General features: G+C 41.6%; 1 protein-coding gene and 1 long non-coding RNA gene across 2 annotated transcripts in view; both read left to right on the forward strand.

Moving 5' to 3' along the window:
• The window catches only part of LOC116706702 (cholesterol 24-hydroxylase), a 136,259-nt gene that overhangs the window by 63,189 nt on the left and 50,033 nt on the right, over nt 1–23,037 (forward strand). The gene's annotated exons all lie outside the window — the stretch shown is intronic.
• LOC116706513 (uncharacterized) overlaps nt 17,017–23,037 on the forward strand; it is a 32,365-nt gene continuing 26,344 nt past the window's right edge. Inside the window, exon 1 of the long non-coding RNA XR_004336258.1 lies at nt 17,017–17,084. This is a non-coding gene — a long non-coding RNA (uncharacterized LOC116706513). The remainder of the gene's footprint in view (nt 17,085–23,037) is intronic.

A 23,037-nucleotide genomic window follows, 5' to 3' on the forward strand; every position in this document is an offset into this window, starting at 1 on the left:
ATTTCCTGCCCCCCCTTTTTCCTGTAGTTCTTTCATCATTTAAACCACTCCTCTAGATTGCACTAGACTCTTAATCTTCCGTCGTAATTGACTCAACAGGCCCATGGCCACCCGATTCACAGCGTTGGGGAGTCCCTTATGTCCTGAGGCTTTGGAGCAGCATACCTGTCCCATAGTCCCTGCCTGAGCCCCAAAACCACCGATGTAGGTGTTCCACCCCCCAGCACCCGCTCTAACCATTGGAATTCTTCCACCGCCTGAATCCCGAGAGGAGACCAAACCTTTCATCTGGATCTCAGAACTTCTCAACCTGGCATGCTTCCATCAACTCACACACCCCAACATACGGTGGTCTGGGGAGTCACCACCCTTTGTTGATATGTAGCTTTTGAGTTTTTGTGTTGAATTACCTTTCATGCAGGAGAACATTGTGCCTTTAGTGTGTAAAAATGATTTATTCCTAATGTGTAACAAAATCAACAGGTCTCTCTGTCCTAATCTATCAACCCATCTTATTCTTTTTTGTGTGGGCTACTAGTTACATTAAAGTGTAATCAGGGAGTAACAGATGCTCTGTATCATAATGTTATATCCATTAATCTCATCAATCTCCTCTAAATTGTGACCCAAAAGTTTTCTGTTAACTTATCTCATGCAACCTCTGGCCCAGTGTAATCAGGATGTGGTTAGAGGGGCAAAAACATAAGGCAACTAACATAATGATGCCGGCCATAAACCGATTAAAATGGGCTGATGAGTTTTTTTCATGTAGCATATCGAACAGATGTACCATACTCTGACTGAAAGAATATTCATCTCCGGCACTGAGAAGCATTACAGTCTCCTCCTTCCCTTAACGTCCTTACTGTGAAATGAATGTCACCAAGTACCAAAAAGATTTCCCCAGTATTCTCCGTTTCCGCCTGGATCTCGCTCAGCTGAAGTGGCCCTTGGAAGTACTGTGGCATCTCGGATTATCTAAGAGTAATGAGATGTGTTCATCTAGAATAATTCCCTTCTCTCCTTGATAGGAATCGTTTGGTTCTGAATGCTCCATGCGCACTTCTGGCTGGCTGACTTAGAGCTTGCAGCGCTTCGCTTGCGAAAACCTCTTCACCAAATTTGATGAGTTGATTGCCTTGGAAGAGCGTTGTAACTCAGCCTAACAGCTGACATTGTTTTGACCGATTGCAGGCAACCGCAAGTCCAGTCATCTGTACTGGACAGGTTCAATTTGTATGTGGTATGGTCTTATTTTCTACTCACTGTCAATAGTCATTAAGGTTTCTCTGCAAATCACGCTGTAATGGTATCTTGGTTTGCTAGTTTAAAATTATAACAGCGTTGGCCTGCTTCCCTCAAAATTGTGTCGCCAAGATCATATCAATTGACCCCCCAATGACTGTTCATGGGTGACTTCAGATTGACAGAACGCTCCTCTTTTTCTATGTAATGTAACCATTGAGGTGTTGGACGACCCCCGAAGTGAGGTAGAGATGGCCTGGCCAAGGAAAACAGACTGCTACCCTCCTCTTCCTCCTCGCCTCGTCACTGTGCATGTGGCTCGGAGGCAAGAAGCTTTTCTGGCCCCTATTCTGTAGCTACACGGACACCGATTCAGGAGGGGACAGCAACGGCCGGTCCATGCTGGGGAAACTGGCGAGGAGAGTAGGGAGGATTACTCCCTGTATTACTGCATGAATAGCCCGTACCCAGCGGGAGTGGGCGAGACTGGGATAACGCTTTTGGAATGAAGGCTGGAATCCATGCAGAGCTAGCTATTGTAAGTTTCGCGCAATTGGTACTCTCACCGTCTGCTAGACATCACACAGCTATTTTAAATATGACTTCATCCACACTGATTATTGCTTTTAAAAAATTAGCAAAATGTATCCTTGGCTTTTACCAACGCAAAAAAAAATGCAAATGGAAAGTATGGAAACAATTTGGGAATTCACCAATAAAAAAAGAAAGAGATAATGGATTCTGGAATGATAGAAGGCAAGAGAGAGACGCTGGAGGAGCACAACGAGGGACTTAGTAAGCTGCATGTAACTGTCTTTCCAGTCAAGATAACGAAGCAATGCCACATGCGAAGCAGCATGAGCACTCGACCAGCAACATTTTGGGTTATGGGCACTTTGAAGCCGACACTGGCCAGGCTGTCGTCAGAGGCCTGCCTTTTGAAGATGGTTCCGATGCGCGTCGCTAATGGCAGCGTGAGGCCCGGCCTGTTTCCCTGGGACAAACCGCCTCTGCTTGTGGACAATTAGAGGCAATTTGGAACACGGAATGTACAGCATTCGGCCGGCCCTGTTCATCCTTCCCTGGAACCCCATGCCCCCCCTCCCCTCTCAGACTGTGGCGGCCCTCACGCCCTCTGCCGCTCGGCCTTTTGACGTCGTTCAGAATTTCGGGGGGCTTTCAAGGGCCTCTGCACATACTTCTACAGCCGTTGTCCCCCACCCCCTTAATTCTGGCCTTCTCTGGTGGGAACCCATGTGTTGTCTCAGCTAGCCGGACCATTATTCAGTGGTAAAGGTATCAATAGTAGAGAGAAAGAGATGGTGTACATAATGAATGAGTTAGAGAAGAATTAATGAAACGAGAGAATAAGAAGGGAGAAAGAAAATTCTGATGGCTAGGCAGTGAGTAGCCAATGGTGTGTTAGTCCTAGCTTAGCTCAGAGCCAGGCATTGGCTTTTAGCACACTTAGCTTTCATTCTTCGAGAAATGTCCCATAGATACAAAGCCGTACATGATTGAGCCAAGTATTATTTATTTATTTTTTTTTAAGTTTTTGAAGGTTGTTGTAGAAGCACAAAACTCTCCTGTTGGTAAATATTATATATTGTTGACTCTCAAAATGTGGTAGCTGGTTGCTACTCTTTTTTAACTTCTTTATCCTTTTCCTTAAGCCAACATATAAGAATGTATCTGCTGCAACGTTGTGCGATGCAGTCGAGCCAGAAAAGGGCAACAATGCCTTCTTAGTGGGTCACATCTCAAAGACGCGGCTACATAATCAAGTATGGCTGCCTTACTTCTTCTGAATTAAGACTCTCCTGATGACCTCATTCCTTATGGCCACATGCGAGTTGGCAGCGCCCACAAGTACAATTTGGTGCTCGCTACACCCAAGCTGGGATTTGCTTCTGCACCCCCTCGCCTTTACTCAGATGACTGGTTTTCAGTGTATGACACACAAGGAAACAGTAGCGGAGGCTGACAGCCACAGCACCCACAGCATCTCCCTCTCTCTAATTTTTACTGAGGCTTTTTAAAAAGCATATGGGCTTTGCATGGGAAAGGTTGCCAAGGAGAAAATTGTAATTTTTTTTTATCGACGGAGACAGTCCCAGAAACGTTGATCTATTCGACTGATTTTTCACTTTGCTTTTCTGATTTTCCAGGGTTTCCCCCTGGTATTCCTCATCCAATCAACCCTTTGAAGCTGCTGCCCAAACAATAAATCTACCATTTGTGCCTGAAAGCATGATGTCGAGCCTTCTTTAACGGTACATTTCATTCCATCTTTCATTGTGCCTTCTTCTCATAATGTCTCTGTAGTTTTTTTGTTGCATACGTCAATTATATTGTGCTTTAAATCATAGTGAATCAAGACTGTTTTCATAGTAGTGCAAGTACCATTTTGAATGAGCAAAAAACGCAGCAAACGGCGGAATTTGTGGCAACTGACATGCAGTTTGAATTTTGTCATCCTTTCCACCAGAGAATGAGACAGAACACGAGGGGACTCTCCCTGGTCTCCCTGTTCTGTGGACATGTGGAAGCGGTGAGAGAAGAAGACCAAGTCCTGTGGCGACTCCGGCACTCTGGACAGAATCCTCTAGTGTGAACCTGGAGCCTTTCCTGGTGAGGTTATATCCACATAAGATAACAATAACAAACAGATGCAAAGTATTTAATATATTATTCTGCTGTCTCAGCGATTTTTTACAAACTACAGCTGATTGTACCACTCCTCTCTCTTTAGGTGATGTCAACACTGTTTTTCGAGCCCTTTTTCCTTCGCGCTGGAGACTGGCACAGAGCCATTTTGGACAGGTTACGTTTTTTTCTAATTTATAAGTTTCTATAACAACTCTTTCATTCGCTTAAGTGATCAAACTCCATTAACTGTGTACTGTCAGGTTCCAAATTTTTACCAAAGCTACCAATCACAATCATCACGGTTCTGATAAAACCCCATTAATTGCTAACTTTAGGCTATTGGTCTCGTAATTGTTGTTTAGTTAAGATGTTCCAAATTGTAATAATGTTTGAGTATGGGTCGGACTATATGTTTTATTTTAATGTTTAGTTATTGGCACTTGACCCTATACAAAAAATGTTTAGCAACAAATATGTCAAGGGGGTGAGGGGATACGGTTATCAAAAAGAAATTATATCTAAAAGAGGCGTCTGTTTACTATAGGCGCTGTGTTTTGTGTTATTTACATTACTGGAGTCAATGACAGCGATATAACAACAGATGGATCCTGATTCATTCAAAACTTAATTTTGTTTTAAAAAAGTACTAAAATATTTGAAATTGACTAAACAGAGACAATTATATGTTTGCATTGATCACATTCATTTCTGAGACTTAATTGTACAGCAACATTTTGGAATTGTTACAGCTCGGAACTCAGTCAGAATGTATCTGTAGTGTGTAGGTATACGGTGTACCCCATTGACAAGGGATGTAAAACTGGCTTCTCAATACTGGTATTAAAATTTCATGTGTATTGCTGCCCTACTCCAACAGATGTGACGACTGTTGAGAGAGTGCTCAACGTAAAGTGAGTTCCTCCACGGGTACACTCCACAAGTCAGGTTGAGCTGCCAGCTGCCCTGCTCCTAACCCTCTGAAGGGGGGTACACGCTGAGGTCATGTCTACGATGAGAAGCATGCGGCAGTTCCGTTCGTGACGCCAGCGGCCCCAAGCGACGCGCCTTGTACATCTACAGCCGTCAAGCGCGTGCTGCATCATACGCTCAACACTTTCCAGGCATTCCTCCACTCTATCAGCAGCGCAGCATTGTTGTTATGGTGAATCGGGGCGGTCTGATCACACGGGGGAAAGGTGCAGCCGCGAACCTGATCATACAGAGTTCCACCTGAGCTGCACTTTAAGGGGGATGTGCGCCGTTGGATCCTGTGCAAGGGCTGGATCTTTTCCATCGGTGTCGGCCCACCAAATCATAGGACTGAGCTGCCAAGAAAACCCCATGACGACGTGGGTTCATGAACGAACTGGAAGAGGCAGAGGAGATACTGAGTGGAACCACAGCCAAAACTATTTACTTCGGCGAAGTCAGAAGGCCAATCCTAATTGAGAGGAGACGCCACTTTAAAGTCATGACATATTACATCTAAACCATGCATCATACATTTATAAGTTTTGAGGTTGGCAATTTCACACAACCGACACATTTGTGGTTGGGAGATTTTGGGGCATAAGGTATGATGAGGAAGTGTTGGCATGTCTCAAGTTAGGATTTGGCACATGTGCCTGATCTAGGCCTCAACTGAACTGAATTACAAGAATGGAAAAACATAAAATGCGTGTTTCTCCTATCGCTTGCCAACCTGTGCCACTCTGGCGTTACATTGAGCTCTCTCTCTTATATTGTTACAACTTCCTGGGTGGTTAAGATGAGTTAACTGGGCTTTTGCAGTGCTCCCTGGAGCCTTGTGATGACAATAGAAACAAAAATGTAAAGCATCCTGGTTATGCTTCTTGTAGGGTTTTCCCATTAGGAACTGATGACATGTGGATGGTTATAGTTATGAAACAAACACATGCATGGAGACAGATTCAACAGATTCCCAACGTGTCTGCTAACAATTATATCCTTCAGTTTTTACAAGGTAATTAGGGACCACAACACGGACATCGGTTAACCCAAAAGATGCCACATTTATTCACAGTAATTGTAGATTCAATGCACGTTTGGACACTAAATTAGTAGATTAAGTGGGTTGGAAGAATTTGGGATCATCAACCAGAGAGGTAGCTAAAAGATTGTAAACTTCTGCGTCCTATTGAGAGCTGCTCGTGAGAATGAAGATAGTAGTCCATTAGCAGCAAACAGCACATTTGATTTCAAAGTTTTGTCACACAGATTGAGATTCCTCACATTTTCAAAGCCATGAAGATATATGTGACTGGGTGCCAAAGAGTTAAACATCAGACTGTTGGTGACCTGTGAAATCCAGCCTCCATCTAAGTCTCCTACGGTCAAATATAGGTAAAAATGAAGTGTTTTTAAGTGACGTAGATTGTCTCATAGAATCTCTGACACAATGTCTTCAGCGGGGACATTACTGGACCATGATTAACAAATTGTGTTCCATTTCCTCGACAGCAGAGAACCTTTGGAACTAGTCAAAAGTGTATTGGCCTAAGATTCATGGTAAGGTTTTGGACGAGCAAACCAGATTGTAACGATGGACAGATCATGTTTTTTGTGCAGTTTTCAGAGAGCAGTGGGGAACCCTGATAAGTGAACAACTGTTGATGCAGTGTTGTAGTAGAAAGATGTCATTTGCGCTAGGGCTTAGGTCTTTGGTTATGTATATGACATCAAAGACTGATTGCATAGAAAGGCCATTCTACTCAAACAAACCTCCAGAAGCAGTAATTGGAGCCCTTACCCTGGCTTACACCTTTAAAGGCCACATGGAATGGTCCCATTGGCAGATACCCCTTAGGTATGTGCAAGTATTGGACATAACGATGTAGTCATGTAAATTTACATTTTAATACCTGGTGACTCCAGGAATTGCTATCTGTTCCTATCCATTCTAATTTCATATGGATGATTCGCATCCAAACCTGTTTTTCCAGGAATTCGTGACTTCCAGAGTGTAAATGCAAACACCATTACATTTTGGAATCACCAATTTTAAAGGAAGGCACTTATAAGATATATCAAAAGTATCATGTTGCCATTGTGGCGTGTAGTTGGTATACAATTGTGAAGGGTAACTCGCCAGCAAGGCTGCATGTTTTCCATGATAGTGCAGTATATCAAGTTGTTTCGTTGAGGAAAGCATCGGATATTTTTTGTGATTTCTGAATCTAGTATTACATGTTACGGTGTTTGTACAGTAATTTATTTGTCTGTTTGATTTTTTTTTTGAAAGGTTCTGAATATTTGAAATGTCTCATAACTCATGTGCACGAATCTGGAAATAAGGCAACCCGTTATCAAAAGGGGAAACCACTTGCCGTCAATCCTTCCTACAGCAACATCAAGTCTGTGCTCATTCTACTTTGTAACTGCAGTGGCTCTATCAATATGTCTTGCAATTAGCTGAAAAATATATAAAGACCTTGCATCATCATCTGACTGTTATGTGTCGTTTCGTTTTTTTTTCCCCACAATTAGATACTGGCAGAGGGAGCCAACATGCGATTTGTGTTCTTGTACTCTCCAGTCAAAATTCCTTAAAACTCAACATGAGTAGTTTACTCGTTATTTGCAGACATTACCAAACGTTTCCAGTACACGTTCCTCTGCAACAAGACAGGTACCGTCCACGCAAGCATTTCCTTCTAAGTGCAAACATGGTAACTTCCTTCCTTTGCAGCACCGGCAAATATTAAAGACGCCAACTAGGAGACATGTACTAAACCTGTGTGACAGACCATTCAGCTTCACCTTCAAATACGACATAAACCAACATACATTCTGCAACTTCCTTCATACCAGAATACTAGCAAGGAAAAATCACATGTGTTATTAGAGCTGCAACTGAGTTGTTTCATTCGCGCTTCACTTCGCAATGAATCGATCAGTCTTTTGTTCTATAAAATGGGAAATAGTGAAATAATCACTATTGTCCAACTGCCCATTTATCCAACATACAGTCCAAAACCAATAACAGGGCTTTTGGGAATAAGCCTTATTTGCATTTGTGGAGAGATGGTAAAGATTTAATAACCACTCTCATGTTCTGGTTAATGGTACATATGAAACTACACCAACAGACCAGTTAGCTTAGCTTAGCCACAAAGCCGGGAACCGTGGAAACGCCACCTCGTCTCCCAAGGGGAAACAAAATTGTGCCTGCCAGCTCCTCTAAAGCTCCTAATTAACATTTAAGTGTTAGAACACAAGTATTATTGCGCCAGAAGAAGTACACTCACTCTCACAATCAGCTTTAGCATGTTTGTTTAAGCTTGTTCAGTCTTTGTGCTAAGCTAAGTAACCACCTAAGCGCTAAGCGTGGTATCAATACTTTCACTAACTCCCACCAACACAGACAGGAATACCCATATATCCCCCAAACAGTCAAATCCCTTGTACAGTTCTTTAAATCAATCCAGTAGTCAGACCCTTAAAGGGGTCCCCTGTTTTCACGTGACTGATTCCCACAGCGGTCGGTGGAAGCTGTGGGGCTCAAGTTTAATAAATCTGTAAATACCATTTGTGGGTTTGTGGTTAGTGTCTGCCTTGATGACATTAGTGCGGTAGCCCATGTGGCCTAATTGATTCCTCTACGTTCCTTTTCCGCAATCAACAATCCTAACAGCAGCGACCGCAGGGAGTGGTCAATTAGCTGTCATGCATGAGATCTTCAGAGGAGGGCCCTACCTGTGAGCAGCGAGCCAGTGCCCCGTTCCTCTAGCGTTCACTCAGTTTTATCGCCTGTGTTTCTCAACCCAACGTTGTTTTTCTGGCATTTCGTGTCAGATTCTGAACAACCAAACACGACAAGCCTCTTTTTTTTTCTTTTTCTTTTTAAACCATACATGCTTCGAGAGTTACAAATAGGTTTGTCTGGTATTCACAAGAGGGACACATTTTCCGGTGATTTATTTTTTCAGCTGTGGTCGGTGGACTAAGGGTTCAAGTAAAGACAAGGAGTAAGAGAGAAAGCGGGGGTGTTGGGCTGCAAAATCCTTTCAAATCCAGGTTTCCAGAAAAGACCAGCTGGAGCTCACAATGACACAGAAGGTTCCACTCAACCAGATGGAAACAGTCTAATCCATAGCTGAAACCTCTGAAGCCCCTGAAGCTCTCACTAACACCGCACTCCCTGTCATACGTCCCCCATTGTGCGATCTAGGTTGATCTATTTCTCCCTCTTTGTCGAGGCTATATCCTTTCCCAGAAGGATTAAATTAGCATTGAGATTAGAACGTTCAAGGTTGGGGTAATGGCAAATCCATCAGGCCTGAGGCAATCCAATTCTCTCCATTTAGAGAGAAGCGTTAATTGCGTAGGTCATGGTGTTATCCTTCACTTGTGGGAAGAAAAAAACCGTGCTTTGCATTCAGCAGTAGAACATTAGGTCAAAAGTGGAACACAATAATAGCACAGAGTACTATCTAATGTGCATAACTAGCCAATCCATCATCCATCTTCTAGCCATCCATCATCCATCATCCGTGTGTGGTGAGTACCACTGTGTAACGCCAAGGAAGCTTGGTAGGTTACTACGGTCCTTCAGTGACTCCTAAGTGGACTACAGAGGAGTGGTGAGTGGCGGGAAGCCATACACATGTTGACACATGCTGCCGGGAATACAGATAATACAACAAAAAAGATTAAAAATAAACCGCATGCTGTGTTCAGATGAGAAAGCAGAGAGAGGGAGAGGAAATGAGAGCCGAGAGGAGAGAGAGAGACAGAGAGGAGAGAACAGATGAGTAGTTTGAGAACTTAAAAGATGATGGAGAGTTTCAAAACTCCGTGGCGAAAAAGATTTATCTGAAATTTGAATGGATCAAGTGTTCCCGGCGGATGCATTTAAAACGGGCGGTGCAATAACTTCCAGTTTCCTGGAGGGCTGTGGTCTGTCCCTGATGGAGTGCACTGTGGTTACACCAGAAGCCCATTCAGGCCCATTGCATTCATTTAGCGGGATTATTGTTCACAGCACAAAAGTGAAAAATCTGGATTAACCATAACCATCTAAGAAATTCTGAAGGCCGCTCCCGTGAACTTCACATTTCAGCCTGGGACGATCGCACGCTGATGTGCGATTCATCGGTTTTAGTTATAGCGACTGGTGGCCAGTGCCTGGCCCAGCGCTACGGCGGGGTTGCAGATCTGTTTACTTTTGTTGTAGTCGGCAGGAACAGGAGATTTCCTTCTGGTGTACTGTGGCATGAACAGCATGGCCCTTCAAGTCCCCCCCCCCAACCCCAACCCCAACCCTACCCCCTACCCACACAACTTCCTCTTTCCAGATCCAACTTGGTCTGAGGTAACCCCAGACCCCCAACATACACCCCCAGAGACTGACAAGGGTCACTGACCATCATGGACACACACGTCTTGCATTGAGGTAACAAACCCATGCTGTGTTTGCACACACAAACCCACACACACCCTCTTCACGCTGCTCGCCTCACATGACTTATTAGAATGCCAGTGGATCTTCGGTCTATGGATTATATGGAGTTGACTACCCATTCCCTGACCAGAGGAAGGCCTTGTTCTGACAGGTCCAACAAGACTAATCTCAAAGTGGAGTTCCCATCATAAAAAGGCAGAACATCCAAGAGTGGAGATGAATTTAGTTTTTGTTAAGTGTAGGGCCGAACCAGCCGCGAACTTGATCTTGTTGTCATTTCCGCCGTACTGGAACTTTTAAAGATCTATAGTTAAACAGGCGGTCCAAGCTATCTGATGTTTCTGCGTTTTCAGTTAATGAATGAGACGCGAGTTATTCCAGTTCCCCATGTTACTTTGTGGCTAGGTATGGGATCAGGACGCACGGAATTGTACTGGACAAATCAACTTTTGACCGATCGGATGGTGCTATAAAAGGAGTATCATCAAAGAGTGTAGGATTTCTCCCTCCAGGACCATGAAGTCTGTCCAAATTTGACCCTCCCTGTTGTCCTGGGTCAAATTTTTTTGTACACCATTTTAAAACATCGACAAATGGGTTTCTTTCAACAAAAGTCCAAACAATGACATGGATGGTTTCCATACAACGCTCATATAATACTCAGCAAAATCACGTCATCTACTCTGACTGAATGTGTGCGTTTATCAATTTTATGGCATTGGACAAAAAAAAAAAAAAAGTGAATGAAAAAGATAGTGACAAACATGACAAAAAACTATAAAAATCATAAAACAAAAAAACTGTTCCAAAACACTTGACCTAAAAAAACAAAACGTGACACGGGTCAACAGGAAGACACACACAAGGGGTTAAAGCAATCCGCCGAATGGTGTTGAGATATTTATATAAGCCTGGAGCACAGTGGGGACTGAGATTGACATTATTGCTTTCCATTCGCGGTACAGCGTTTCGATGTAAAGAACAATATTATTCTTTGGAATGTGGAGTCGCAAAATGTCTTTTCTCTTCTGCCCGAGTTACAGGCAGTGTTTACAGCAAGAACAACTCTCCAGCCCACATAAACCCAAACTGACATCCATATCCCCAGAGGAGTCGGAATACTGACATTCTTTGGATGAACCAGCACTCTTACAAACTCGTCATTTTGTTTACTCACGTTCCAGTGTCGGGTCTTAATTCTTTTCTCTCTCTCTCTCTCTCGCTCCCTCTCCTTGATAATATAATCAAAAGAGCAGCCAACACAATACCTGTTGGCCGTGAGAGGGGCTGCAGACCAGTTGGATGAGGCGGCAGACACAGCCAAACAACATCAAACGGCCCCTAGCCTCCAGCACTTAGGACCGAGCCAAAGACCCCGACCAAAACACGATTGCTCCTCTTTTAAGATAAGCAATGCAGACAAGCGTGGAGGATTATTTTTATTTGCGAAACACTATGTACAGGTATGAAGTGGCCGCGTGGTAACAGGGGGATGGATGTAGCCAACACCTTGAGAGAGAAAAGGGTACGTTGGTCAGATGAGGATTCTGGGATGCCTTGGATAGAGTATTTTTTTAATGTGGCAGGAATGTTTGGACATTTAGAAAACCCGCCAATATGTATTTAGTTGTTCTTGTGAGTTTACCGTTCATGTTCGAAGAAAGACAACACAGGAGCATGAAATAAAGCGGGATTAACCATTGTGTTTTCTGCCCGTCAACATGGAAAAAAACCCATTTTGGTTCAACATTTTTATCACATTTTTTCTGACATGTTTGGTCACTTTTTACATGTTCAGCGCTTATTTGACAGCCCCATTTTTGTGACAACATTTTTTTTAGTTTTTTAACTGAAAACAGGTCCAATTTGACCTCAGGACAACATGAGGGTTGAGAAACTGACAGGAGCACTCCTCCCCCTGTTCACCATGGATGTAACACTAGGCTCAGTGAACACTGGACCAATAGACTGTATGTATTATTAATATCAACGGTCTGTGACTCGACCTCAGGACTTCCTTTATTTAATCCTTTGGGATGACTTGAAATTCAGCAAGCAGCTACAAAAAGGTTTCAAAAATGCAGTAAGAGAAAAAAACAGTGCAAAAATAACAATAACAATAGTAATAACAAATAAACCTTTGGCGTAAAAAAGCCTTTACCCTAATTATCATTAAGAGCAGTTAGAGTGTCCCAGATATGTATGAGTAGTAGATTATTAATTATATGCACACAACCTCATTCAAGAAACAAAACCTTCAGATTTGAGATGATTACTTTTGTTCACATTCCCCCCCAAAAAAAATGGAAGCACATTATTAGTACGGTTTGGAAGTTTATTTGATCATCGCGCTTAACCTTCGCATATCAGTATTTTGCTAGAAAATGGGAATGAGGCAAAACATTTTCCAACAATCAGTCCAAAACCATAAAATGATTCAGTGTCACCTCATACCTTATTATTTTGCTTCAAACCCCCCCCACCCAACCCCAAAAGTACCGCTAAGACTTCAAAATTGTTGCCAATTACTAATCATTGAATCACCCAAATGTTTTTGCTTATTTTGTCCATAAGTCGATCTGCAGACGCCAACATGACACAAAAACTTCTGATTTGTCGTAGAAATCCGGGTTTACTGTCCAAGCGTGCCCGTCCTGCCGTAAATATTGGACTGAGTATGCACTACATGCATTTTCACCCAGAAGTGTATGCGGTATTCTGTGACTGCATTTCAGCCGTGGAAAAAAATAGTCCCCATAGTGGCTGTGTGCAATCACCACTGTCGGCTGGAGGAAGCTCCGATGACGGTGTGTTCATTACTGTAGCTTTCATGTCAGCCTAAAGAAGGGGTGAGGGATGTAGTTTGAGAAGAGGACATGTGATCTTGTTTTGGGGTAACCTGTAAATGACAGCAGTACAGAGGCTTGCATAACTATCACACAGGCTAAAGTTATATAAAAAGAGGAATAAAAAAAACATCTTTGTGGAAATTGATGCTTATGCCTTAATTCAAAAAATTAGAAAAATCCAACTTTAAAGTGACACCAATTTTCTTATGAATGAGATAATGTATTGTTCAGAAAAATAATTCTCTGTAAAATACAGGGGGAATAAGTATACCCCCCCATGTTAATTCCCATAGAGACAGCAGATTTATTATTAAAGGCCAGTTAATTCATTGATCAGGATACTCTGCTTCTGTAAGTCCCCCCCCCCCACCACCCACTCACACATTACTTCACCATACATAGATATAGGCATGGGGAATTCCCATAGCATCATCTTCAGCTGCAAATTTTTTCCAAACCATCTTTAATCTATTCAGCTAACTGAAATAAAACCCTGCCAATCTCTAGTATGGTGAAGGCTATGTGATGATGGTGGTGGGATGTACTTTACATTCCCAAGCCAGGGACTTTATAGGATGCTAGTATCCGTGATCCATGGAAAGAACGGCCTTTAATATAAAATCTGCCTGTCTCTCATGGAATTTAACATAGGGGGGTGTATACTTATGCCCCCTGTATTTAATGAAGAACAATTATTTATTTATGATACCTTATTCAAGCACAAAGAAAATTGGTTGTACTGAAAGTTTTAATTTTCCTAGATTTGTTGAATTAAGGCATTAGGACTCAATTTCCAAAAGATGTTTTTTGTATTCGCTTTTTCAATCAATCTTAACATGGGTGGTGTAAGTTGTTTCTAGCCATGCATTTGACCAAGAAGGCTGTATTCACTTAGCTATAATCAAGTCAGTAATAATATTTTTTTATCATATGGAAGGACTGGATTTCTTTTACAAAAGGGGAGGCTAACGTGCCAGGGAAAAGGGGGAAATGCACAGAATGCCAATAATTTAGGCTGTTTTTTTAACAATAACACAGCTGATTCGAAATTGGATCGTGTGCTTCGGGGTGCTTTGGTCACAGCCTTTAGCCCCTTCAGCATGGCAGAGGTGTTTAACCCCTTGATGTGTGTTTCAATATTACACGAGCAAACATAAGTGGCAATTTTGATTCACAATGTCCACACTGCATCACTTAGCCTGTCACTTGTGTATGGCATCTCTCTATTAATTAAGACCTAGTGGGATCAGTGGTACGCAACAAATTATTGCAGTGCTCCGGAGACGAGGTAATTGTATAAACCGAGGGGGGGGGGGGGGGGGTTCTGATGTAGTTGGAAGTGCATCTATCTCGTGTTCTATGAACTCGATTGGCAATCTTGTCCTATTTTCAGGCTGCCTGGAGGAATTACTGTCCTCCTTGCTGAAAGTGATTGGTGACGGACTGAACTTCGAGGTGCAATAGCAGTACAATTTTGGTTTTAAAAGTTTTGAAGTCGTGAAAACTTCCTAAACCCACTGACTAAACTTAACTCGACACCAGGTTATACCTACACTGCAAGGTGCAGTTCCACATCACTCTGCTTAATTCAAGGAGGCATGATAGTCAGAGAAGTTCTGAAGGAAGACCTTCATGATAGGATACACATCCCTACCCACACTTAGCGTCCGGTGGTGTGTTTCCTCCCTGTGTCCAAAAGATTACCACTATAGCTTTTTTTTTCCATTTGACTTACTATTTTTTTTAAATTCACTATCCCACCTACTACCACTAGTTTTACACTACTTGTTGGATGGCTAGGTCACCACCCTCAACGGTATAGATCATACCTAAGTATTTGAGTTCCTAAAGTCAAGACAATTGTGATTATTTGTGACTAATAGTTAGATCGAGGAAGTTGTGAAGTGGATGAGAATTTGGTCACGATGCTGAGTTGAACCATTTCAATTTACCCCCGAAATTCAATGAAAGTGATTCATTGTATTTGCAAGCACGTTGCATGGAATCCATCTTTTTTTTTGTGGTAATTTGGTTTAAAAGAATGCAAATTTCGTATATAGACCATTATGTAAAATTGGGTCCAATTTGACCTGATGATACACAGGAGGTTTTTATACAAAACAGGCCACTTTAAACGTAGATTGGAGAGAAAGGCAGCTCTTGGTGCCCCATTTATCTTAAGACTATCCCAAATTAAAACAATCAATAACTATAATCAGGTCTAAATGTGTCCTTTACTAAAAACTGAGGTCCTAATGATGGCTCTGTGTCTATAGGACTTGAATAAAGCGAAATACACAGACTGTAGGCTCATTCCTGATGCATTTTTCAACAAAGTGTTAATTTTTGACTGTGGGCATACACTAAACTCTTCTTTGTTTCTCTTGTTACAGTATAAACAAGTTTCATCTATCAAAAATACTCTTTTTAGTGTTCTGGCATGTCAACCCACTTTGCTGTCCTCCACCGATAGAGACTGTTTATAGCATACTAGACAACTCCGGGTGATGGTGATAGGCTACTTACAAACTCGTGCAATGACTGATTTTGCTACGAACATTGTTGTAAAGGCTAGCAGGTTAAAGCTAACGTAATTAATATAAGCCTAACTTAGCTGTTAGCAGCTATGAGCCAATAGTCACAACCTGTAACGGCTAACGTTACAGTTGGGTAAGCTGATTCACCTATCAGAATATTTCATTAGCACGTTAGTAATAAAAAAAAATGATTTTTTTTAGTAGCAGTTTATCAATAACGCTACAGAGTCCACGGTTTAACAGAAAATTCCAGGGTTAATACGAAAAATTATCTTGCTTTTTTGAAAATGAAAAATGTTACCAGGCAGGCCCCAGCGAGGATGAAACTCGGCGACCCCTGGTTTACAGACCTGCTTAAACCACGAGCTATGGAGCCCGAACTTGCACTGATATGAGTACAAGAATAATTTAAATGTGGTGAAGGTGATTCGGCGTCATTATGACGCAGTTGTCACGAGCCGTACAGACGGGACTTTGGATAGTTGTCTAGCGTTCACCACGTGACTGACCGTCTATTGAGCTTGAGGTTACCAAAATGTCATTTTTTTCTGATGTATTTTGAGTGGACTGCTTTGTTTCTGCCTCTTTCTGATTATTCATATCGTCTATTGGTTGATTGCTTATAGTTAAACACCTTCATATGAAATAGACCAATACTGGGCCACCGAGAGACAAGCTAAGTCACACGTCAATCATGGTTGTCGTTTAATTTGGCTAGCGCTAACTTTATTGTTTTCTTGTCACCTCAGCCGAGGCTATTCAGCTAAATTATGGATTTTTTCACATTACACTGGCAAATTTTTCTTTTTTCGTCCACAGTGCTTTTCTCTTCGGAATTCAGCCAACCTTTTTTAAGGATAATGAGTAAAGGCCGACAACCATCACGACACGTTTTGGAATGGGTAAGCACAATTATGTTCTGCATTTAAGACAGTAAGTACCTATGTGAATCTATAATACTATTAAGTGTAAAAATTTCAACTTAGAACAAACGCCGTAGTTCCCATGTTACGTTACCAGTATAGCTAAACACGTTGCAGCAAGTCTAAAAACTTGACCCAGGCACCATGGCTGCAGGCCTTGGTTCTGTTCTATTCCGGAGTAGCACGTCAGATTAATCTCATGTTTGTTCTATGATGTACTTGAACCTGACTTGATGGCGTTGGTTTTCAGTTTTTCTGCATATGGCGTCTTTCTATATTCTGACTGAAAGACGGATGTAGTGTGTAAACCACAGTGCTTAACCCTGTGTGCCTCTAGATAGTTCCCTGTAAGATAATGTATGACATGTACATTAAGGTGCCCGGAGAATATGGGCCTGTCTGCAAGAATAACCTTTCTGCATTACTTGCGTCCTTGTGACCTGCCCAAACGACCAAGGTAAACACAGTACTTATAGTGTTAAAACGCACCAGTTGTGCAAATATTGCACATAAAACATGAAGTTAAAGGTGTGCATCATGAAATGCCTAATTTTTTCTATGTCCTTTCGGGTCGCATATATCCAAAATTTCACAAACAACTTGTCAAATTTTTTTATTTAATTACAGCCAACAAAAGTGCAACACATGGTCCAGAGGATACAGAAAAGTACACCTACACAGGACACGCACTTTTCCCACAATCCTTCCATGTTTATCTCCAAACCAAAGCAAAAATAACATGAAGGAGCGAGAAACAACAAAAACACAACTAGTAAGAACGATGTCTGCAGCTAAAACACCTGTCCTTCATATTCCTCTTGCATTGGCTCTGTTTTCAGGGATTGCATGTCCCCAAGATCCGAAGAGATTCTACACCGAATCTTCAGCCTGTTTGGTTCAAGAGGTAATTTGCCAGAGTCATATTAGTTATACTTTACATACTTTTTCATACAATCATGGTAAGCGCTCATACTGTGTAACATGTAAAATTCTGAGATAAGCATGACCGAAACAACTTGTGTTTTAGTATGTGTATATCGCCCCCTTGTAGTTTGTTTCGCCTTACTGTTTGTTATGTCGAATATATTAACCTTATATAGCTATTTTGAATGTTGCCATGTCCGTTTCAAGGTTCCTATGTGAGGGCCTGGGGGGGTTAACAGCAAACAGATCATGAGAAGTGGTCATAACACGCGCGCATCATGGACCCCGCGTTCAGCAGCTTGTGAGTTTTAATAACACAAAGATGGAATCACTATTTGCTCATCCTTCATTTTATATCCATTGTTTGCAATCATTGTAGATGCGGTATTAGAATTGTGGGTGATCTTTGTCTTGTCTTCTTTGGAGAACATTGTCCAACTATAAATATATTAATATAATATAAAGTGTGTGTGGTGTCCCGTCTAGTCCCTTTCTACAAACTACTACATTTCCAGGTATTTGAGAGGTATAACCGTCATCTTACACGAGAGGGCAATAGAAACTGAGTACTACTCTTACACGATTCGCTGATAACATGACGAGGCCAGCATGTCACACCTCATGAACTCTTTTACCTTGATGTTATTGCCAGGTATTGTGCTAATAGCTGTTTCACGTCTCCACAGCAGTAATGATCCAAAACGTTTTCCTTGTCATGTGACAAAAGCACCAGTTTTGACAAAAGTTATATATCTAAAATATATAGTATATATTATAAACGGTATTGGAAGTTGTAACTATCTATTTTCCTCATAACTCTCGGTGCATTGGGAGGGCGAGTTAGACTGAAGAGGTATCATCCCTTTTCCCTAACGCCTTGAGACGGTCTGAAAGGGATGACTCTACATAGCCAGGGACATCCTTCTTTGAGGTATGACTTCAAATTTGTAAGGGTTTGTGCGGTGATGATGTTATATACCGATCTCAAATCTTGCGTTTTCCAGGTACAAGCCTGACACAACCGACCATTCGTAATGTAAATGAGGAGCTCTGCGCCCTGCTGCGCACAATGGAGCTAAGTGGATTAAGGACCGAAAAGAATCTGCCATGCAAAACGGCGACGACGTCCCCAGACTCCTCACACAGATCTACAATCAGACTGGCACGGTTAGGCCCTAGTGTGATTAGATTAGAAGAATTTTGGAAAGTATTATTGTGTGCGTTTCATGTTGTGCGAAAACTCCACGCTGTCGCGACGGTGTGTGCTCTACTACGTTTGTGACCCTTTCGGAGTTCTGTCGGGGTTGAGAACAGTGTTTTTTTCTTGCCTCACCGCCAGTAATGACGGGGGGGGCGGGGGGGGGGGTGGCTGGTTGTGGTTTTCCCGAGGGTCATTGCAAAGACTTTGTAGTATACCTGGGGCTTTTGGTGTGTGTGCTCGATGTTGGGGAGGGTGAGAGATGATGGAGAAAGTGAGAGAGTGACAGCAATTTCTTTGGAGGTCAGTTGGTGACTCTAGAGTCATAGTGAGAGATAAAATAGTGTCTCCCCTGTATATTAAATCGTGATATGAGATAATATTGTCTTAGATTTTGGATATCGTAATCGTACTTTGGCATAAGTGGTGTTTACCCTGCCTTGTTAAATACGCATACAGTAAAGTTGTCTTTTATGAACTTCCAGACTGTTTGTACTGTTTTCTATATTACCTTCTTAGTCATTATATCCACGTGATGCTGATTATTATCAAACATCTCATGGTGTGTTAATGTTTGTTGGAAGCACCAGTAGCGTCAACATACACTATGTTGTTATCGATATCGAGACTATTTTGCAAATATATTGTGCATATTTGCATTTTTCTCTAGACAGGACAGGCGAGTTAATATGCATGTTTAACCTTAGGTCAACTTTCCGTCCAACATGGATTTTAATGTAGCAAATTAAATGATAAGATAACTAAATATATTGGTGTTACTTGTTGAATTTTTCTATGTTGTTAATTCCAGGGAAAAGCATGACTAAAGAAGACGACGAGTTGATGTTGGACAATTTTGTTACATTTTCAATTGCGGGTGAGTCTGGTCGTCTCTGTTGATGTGTGAAATGATCCAAACCGAAGCTTGAAGCTGGGCTTCATAGTGAGGCGAACTGTTAAGGGACACTTTTCAGTAAAACATATTTCTCCTCTTACCTGAATGTCAGCTAGCCACCAGGGTTTTGTAGGTTGTGAATTCTGAAACACAATTGGGAGTTAATAAACTCCTTGCAATTATAATGACATAGGTTATCACAAAAATCCAGCTTTTATAATCGGTGATTAATCATCACCACCAACTCTATTAAGTCCTACTTTTATTTGTGATTTTTGTGATAAACGTTCTTTAAGCGACTTTGGTGTTTGAAGTAATGTTTGTATTTGTTTCATTGTTAGGCAAGAAACAACTGCCTAATCAAACTGGCTTTCTGCATCATGGAATGCGGGACTCACTTACATTCTGGAAAGTAAGAAGCAAAAATGAATGTTTCCTACTCTCGCTTTTGAATATGGTTTCTTCAGTTGGGTTTTATTTCTCGAGAGGTGAGGGAAGAAGGAGGTGGATGACGTTGTTTGGGATGAAACAGGAGATCATTATGATGACTGGGGCAACTGGTACTCTACACGGTACGTGGGATTAGGATGAAATTGTTCATGCTCTTCAGGAGGAAGCATGTTGTGAATACTGACACCCCCTCAAGTTAGTCTATATGCATAAGGTTTCTTGATTTCAATTAGAAAAATGGCTCAATCTACAGATACACCTAAACGGATTTGCTTCCTCTCTCTAATGCTACTTCATTTTACTTGAATAATTTATCTTTATGTAATGTGACTAAAGACCCACTGTACCTCCTCCACGGTCTGAAGAGACTTGAGGATGTACTCGACAGCGCCAGTGACATCTCGTGATCTACCCAAAGACATTGTCATTGCATGGCATCCACGTACCTGGAGGTGATCTCATGTTTGTGATACCTCTGTGTTCAGAACCTCAAAAAGGGTTTATAATTAGTTTTTATGTATTTATGTACAAAAGCACAATGGCACCTATCCTAAACACTGGTCACTGTTTGACAGGGTAGGTGTTGAGACATGAGCGCTTTCCACCCGAAGGGATTTTTGCAGTCAAAGAACATAAACGTTCCTACCAGTTCCTACCAGTTTCTTACCAGTTTCGAATGGCCAGTGCAATGCAATGACACAAACCCGGATTTTGGGGGGAGTAGTAGTGAGTAGAACTGTTTTAGAAGTGGACTGTCTCTAAACTACGTTGTTGAAAGAGGCTAAAGCTGCCTTTCTCTACAATTTAAAACCTTCAGTACACAAGGTACATTCATTTAACAAGTCAAACTTTATCTCAGCTATTAAAGCGTTGAGTGACGTTCTCAAAAGTAAAAAAAAATTCTCCTGGGAGAAGGAACGTAGGCATACGCTTGCTGCCCTAATGTATCATTAATGTACAACATGCCACAACCGAGGTACAGTGAATATTGATCTGCTATGCAAATGTTCTGAAATTCAGTTGAGTCATAGCGGCTGGGAGAATGGAGAAATCTTCAAGGACCCTCTGACATTGATCCGACAGTTTCACCCAGCTGCTCACCAAGTAAGTAGCATACAAGTTTTATACAAAAATGGTCAAGGTGTCAAATATTAGGGGACCACTAAGGTCATATAAAAGAGATTCGGATACAGCATAGTGGAACCACTAGGCTATATAAAAGAGACTACAGATACAGTATTAGGACCACTAAGGTCTATATAAAAGAGACTTCCGATACAGATTAGGGCGACCCACTAAGAGTCTATATAAAAAGAGTACTTCAGAACGTATAGGGACACGAAGGCTTATATAAAAGAGATTCAGTACAGCTATTACGGGACCCTAAGTCTATATAAAAGAGACTGCAGATACCGTAAGTATGGGACCACTAAGGTCTATATCAAAGAGACTTCAATACAGTATATGGACCACTAAATCATATTAAGAGACTTCAGATACCGTATTTAGGGGAACCACTAAGTGTCTTTATAGAAGGATACTTCCGATACAGTATTAGGGGACCACAATTCTAAGAAAGCTCCAAAAGAGCAGCCATTCATGGGACCATCAACATTTAGACCCAGATCATTGTCCCAGTGAAAGAAGGGAAACATTGTACATTACTGATCTGTCCTTTTATCGTATTTAAAAGATGCCGTATTTGTACTACCCTTTGCACTCGGTCCCGCTCTGCTAGGACAGAAACTTTGCTCAGGGTTGGTGAGTCTTAAAATGTCAACAACACACAAACATAACATGCTGAAAATTAACTACCAAGTTGTGTTGGGGTGCATGCAGTATGGATGCTAAAAGTGGTGGACCAGCTGCTTCTCAGAGGGTTTTTGGACTTCCCCTGTGTGCCGGGACAGACCTTTGATATACTGGACACTGGCACACTCAGGGGGCCCAAGAGTGGAGTGGTGTGCTCTGTCAGACCAGGGCCAAAACACAGTAAATGGTCTAACCAGGGCCGTATACCAGAGGAAACAAAAAAGGGTCATGTGGGTGTACGGGTTTGGTGTACCGTTTAGACTAGCTTTACTGGCCTGCAGCGTAGTGCCTCCTGCCTTACCAGAAGAATCTATGCTTGCAGAGTTTTATCACTTTGTCGTGTGAATGTTTAGCCTTATATAGACAAATATTATCAGTTGGCTTGCTTTAAATGAACAAACACTATTTACCAATGCGGGTATGAGGATCACATTGCCCCTGGGAATTAATAAGTTTTCTGCATCTGTATTAGTATTACTGACCACTAATAACATATGGACACTTTTCCTCTGTTATTAGCACTTGAATTTGCGGTCTGACTAGCCCTCTGTATCTCGGTGTAACTGCTCTCCTATACCCACTAAGCTTCTACACTTGTTTTGTGCCTTTAACACTGATATACAATTGCTGAATTAAACAAATGCTGAATTACAGCATTTTTTTTAGAATTAACTTTACTGTTTTTGTACACATACAGATGTTTTTTTCTGCTGCAGAAATGACTTGTTTGTTTTTCACTTCAATAAATGAATGATAAATTTAATGCCTGAAAATGTGATTTCATTCCATGCTGTGTATGTACTCAACCTGTTGTGTCTGGCTCTTACTGACAGTGTACACACGGGGGCGATGTGACCTTGCAAAATAAATATCTAAAAAGCACCTGTTAAGATACAAATTCATTAGAATGCTTCTTTACTTAATTTAAGAGACTTTTCCTTTCATTTTCTTTTTAAATGTAATAACAGTTGTTGTGGGGAATCACATTTTAGTCAAAGGCAGATCTTGATAGAAAGGCAGTTAAAGTCTGAAACGATTAGTACTTAGTTACCTATAAAAAATATAAATATGTTGATGAATCCCAAAACTTTTAAAGTGAATTAGGAATGCAATACTTGGTACATCCTGCAG

This window comes from Etheostoma spectabile, chromosome 18 (genome assembly GCF_008692095.1).
Source record: "Etheostoma spectabile isolate EspeVRDwgs_2016 chromosome 18, UIUC_Espe_1.0, whole genome shotgun sequence".
NCBI classification, from domain to species: Eukaryota; Metazoa; Chordata; class Actinopteri; order Perciformes; family Percidae; genus Etheostoma; species Etheostoma spectabile.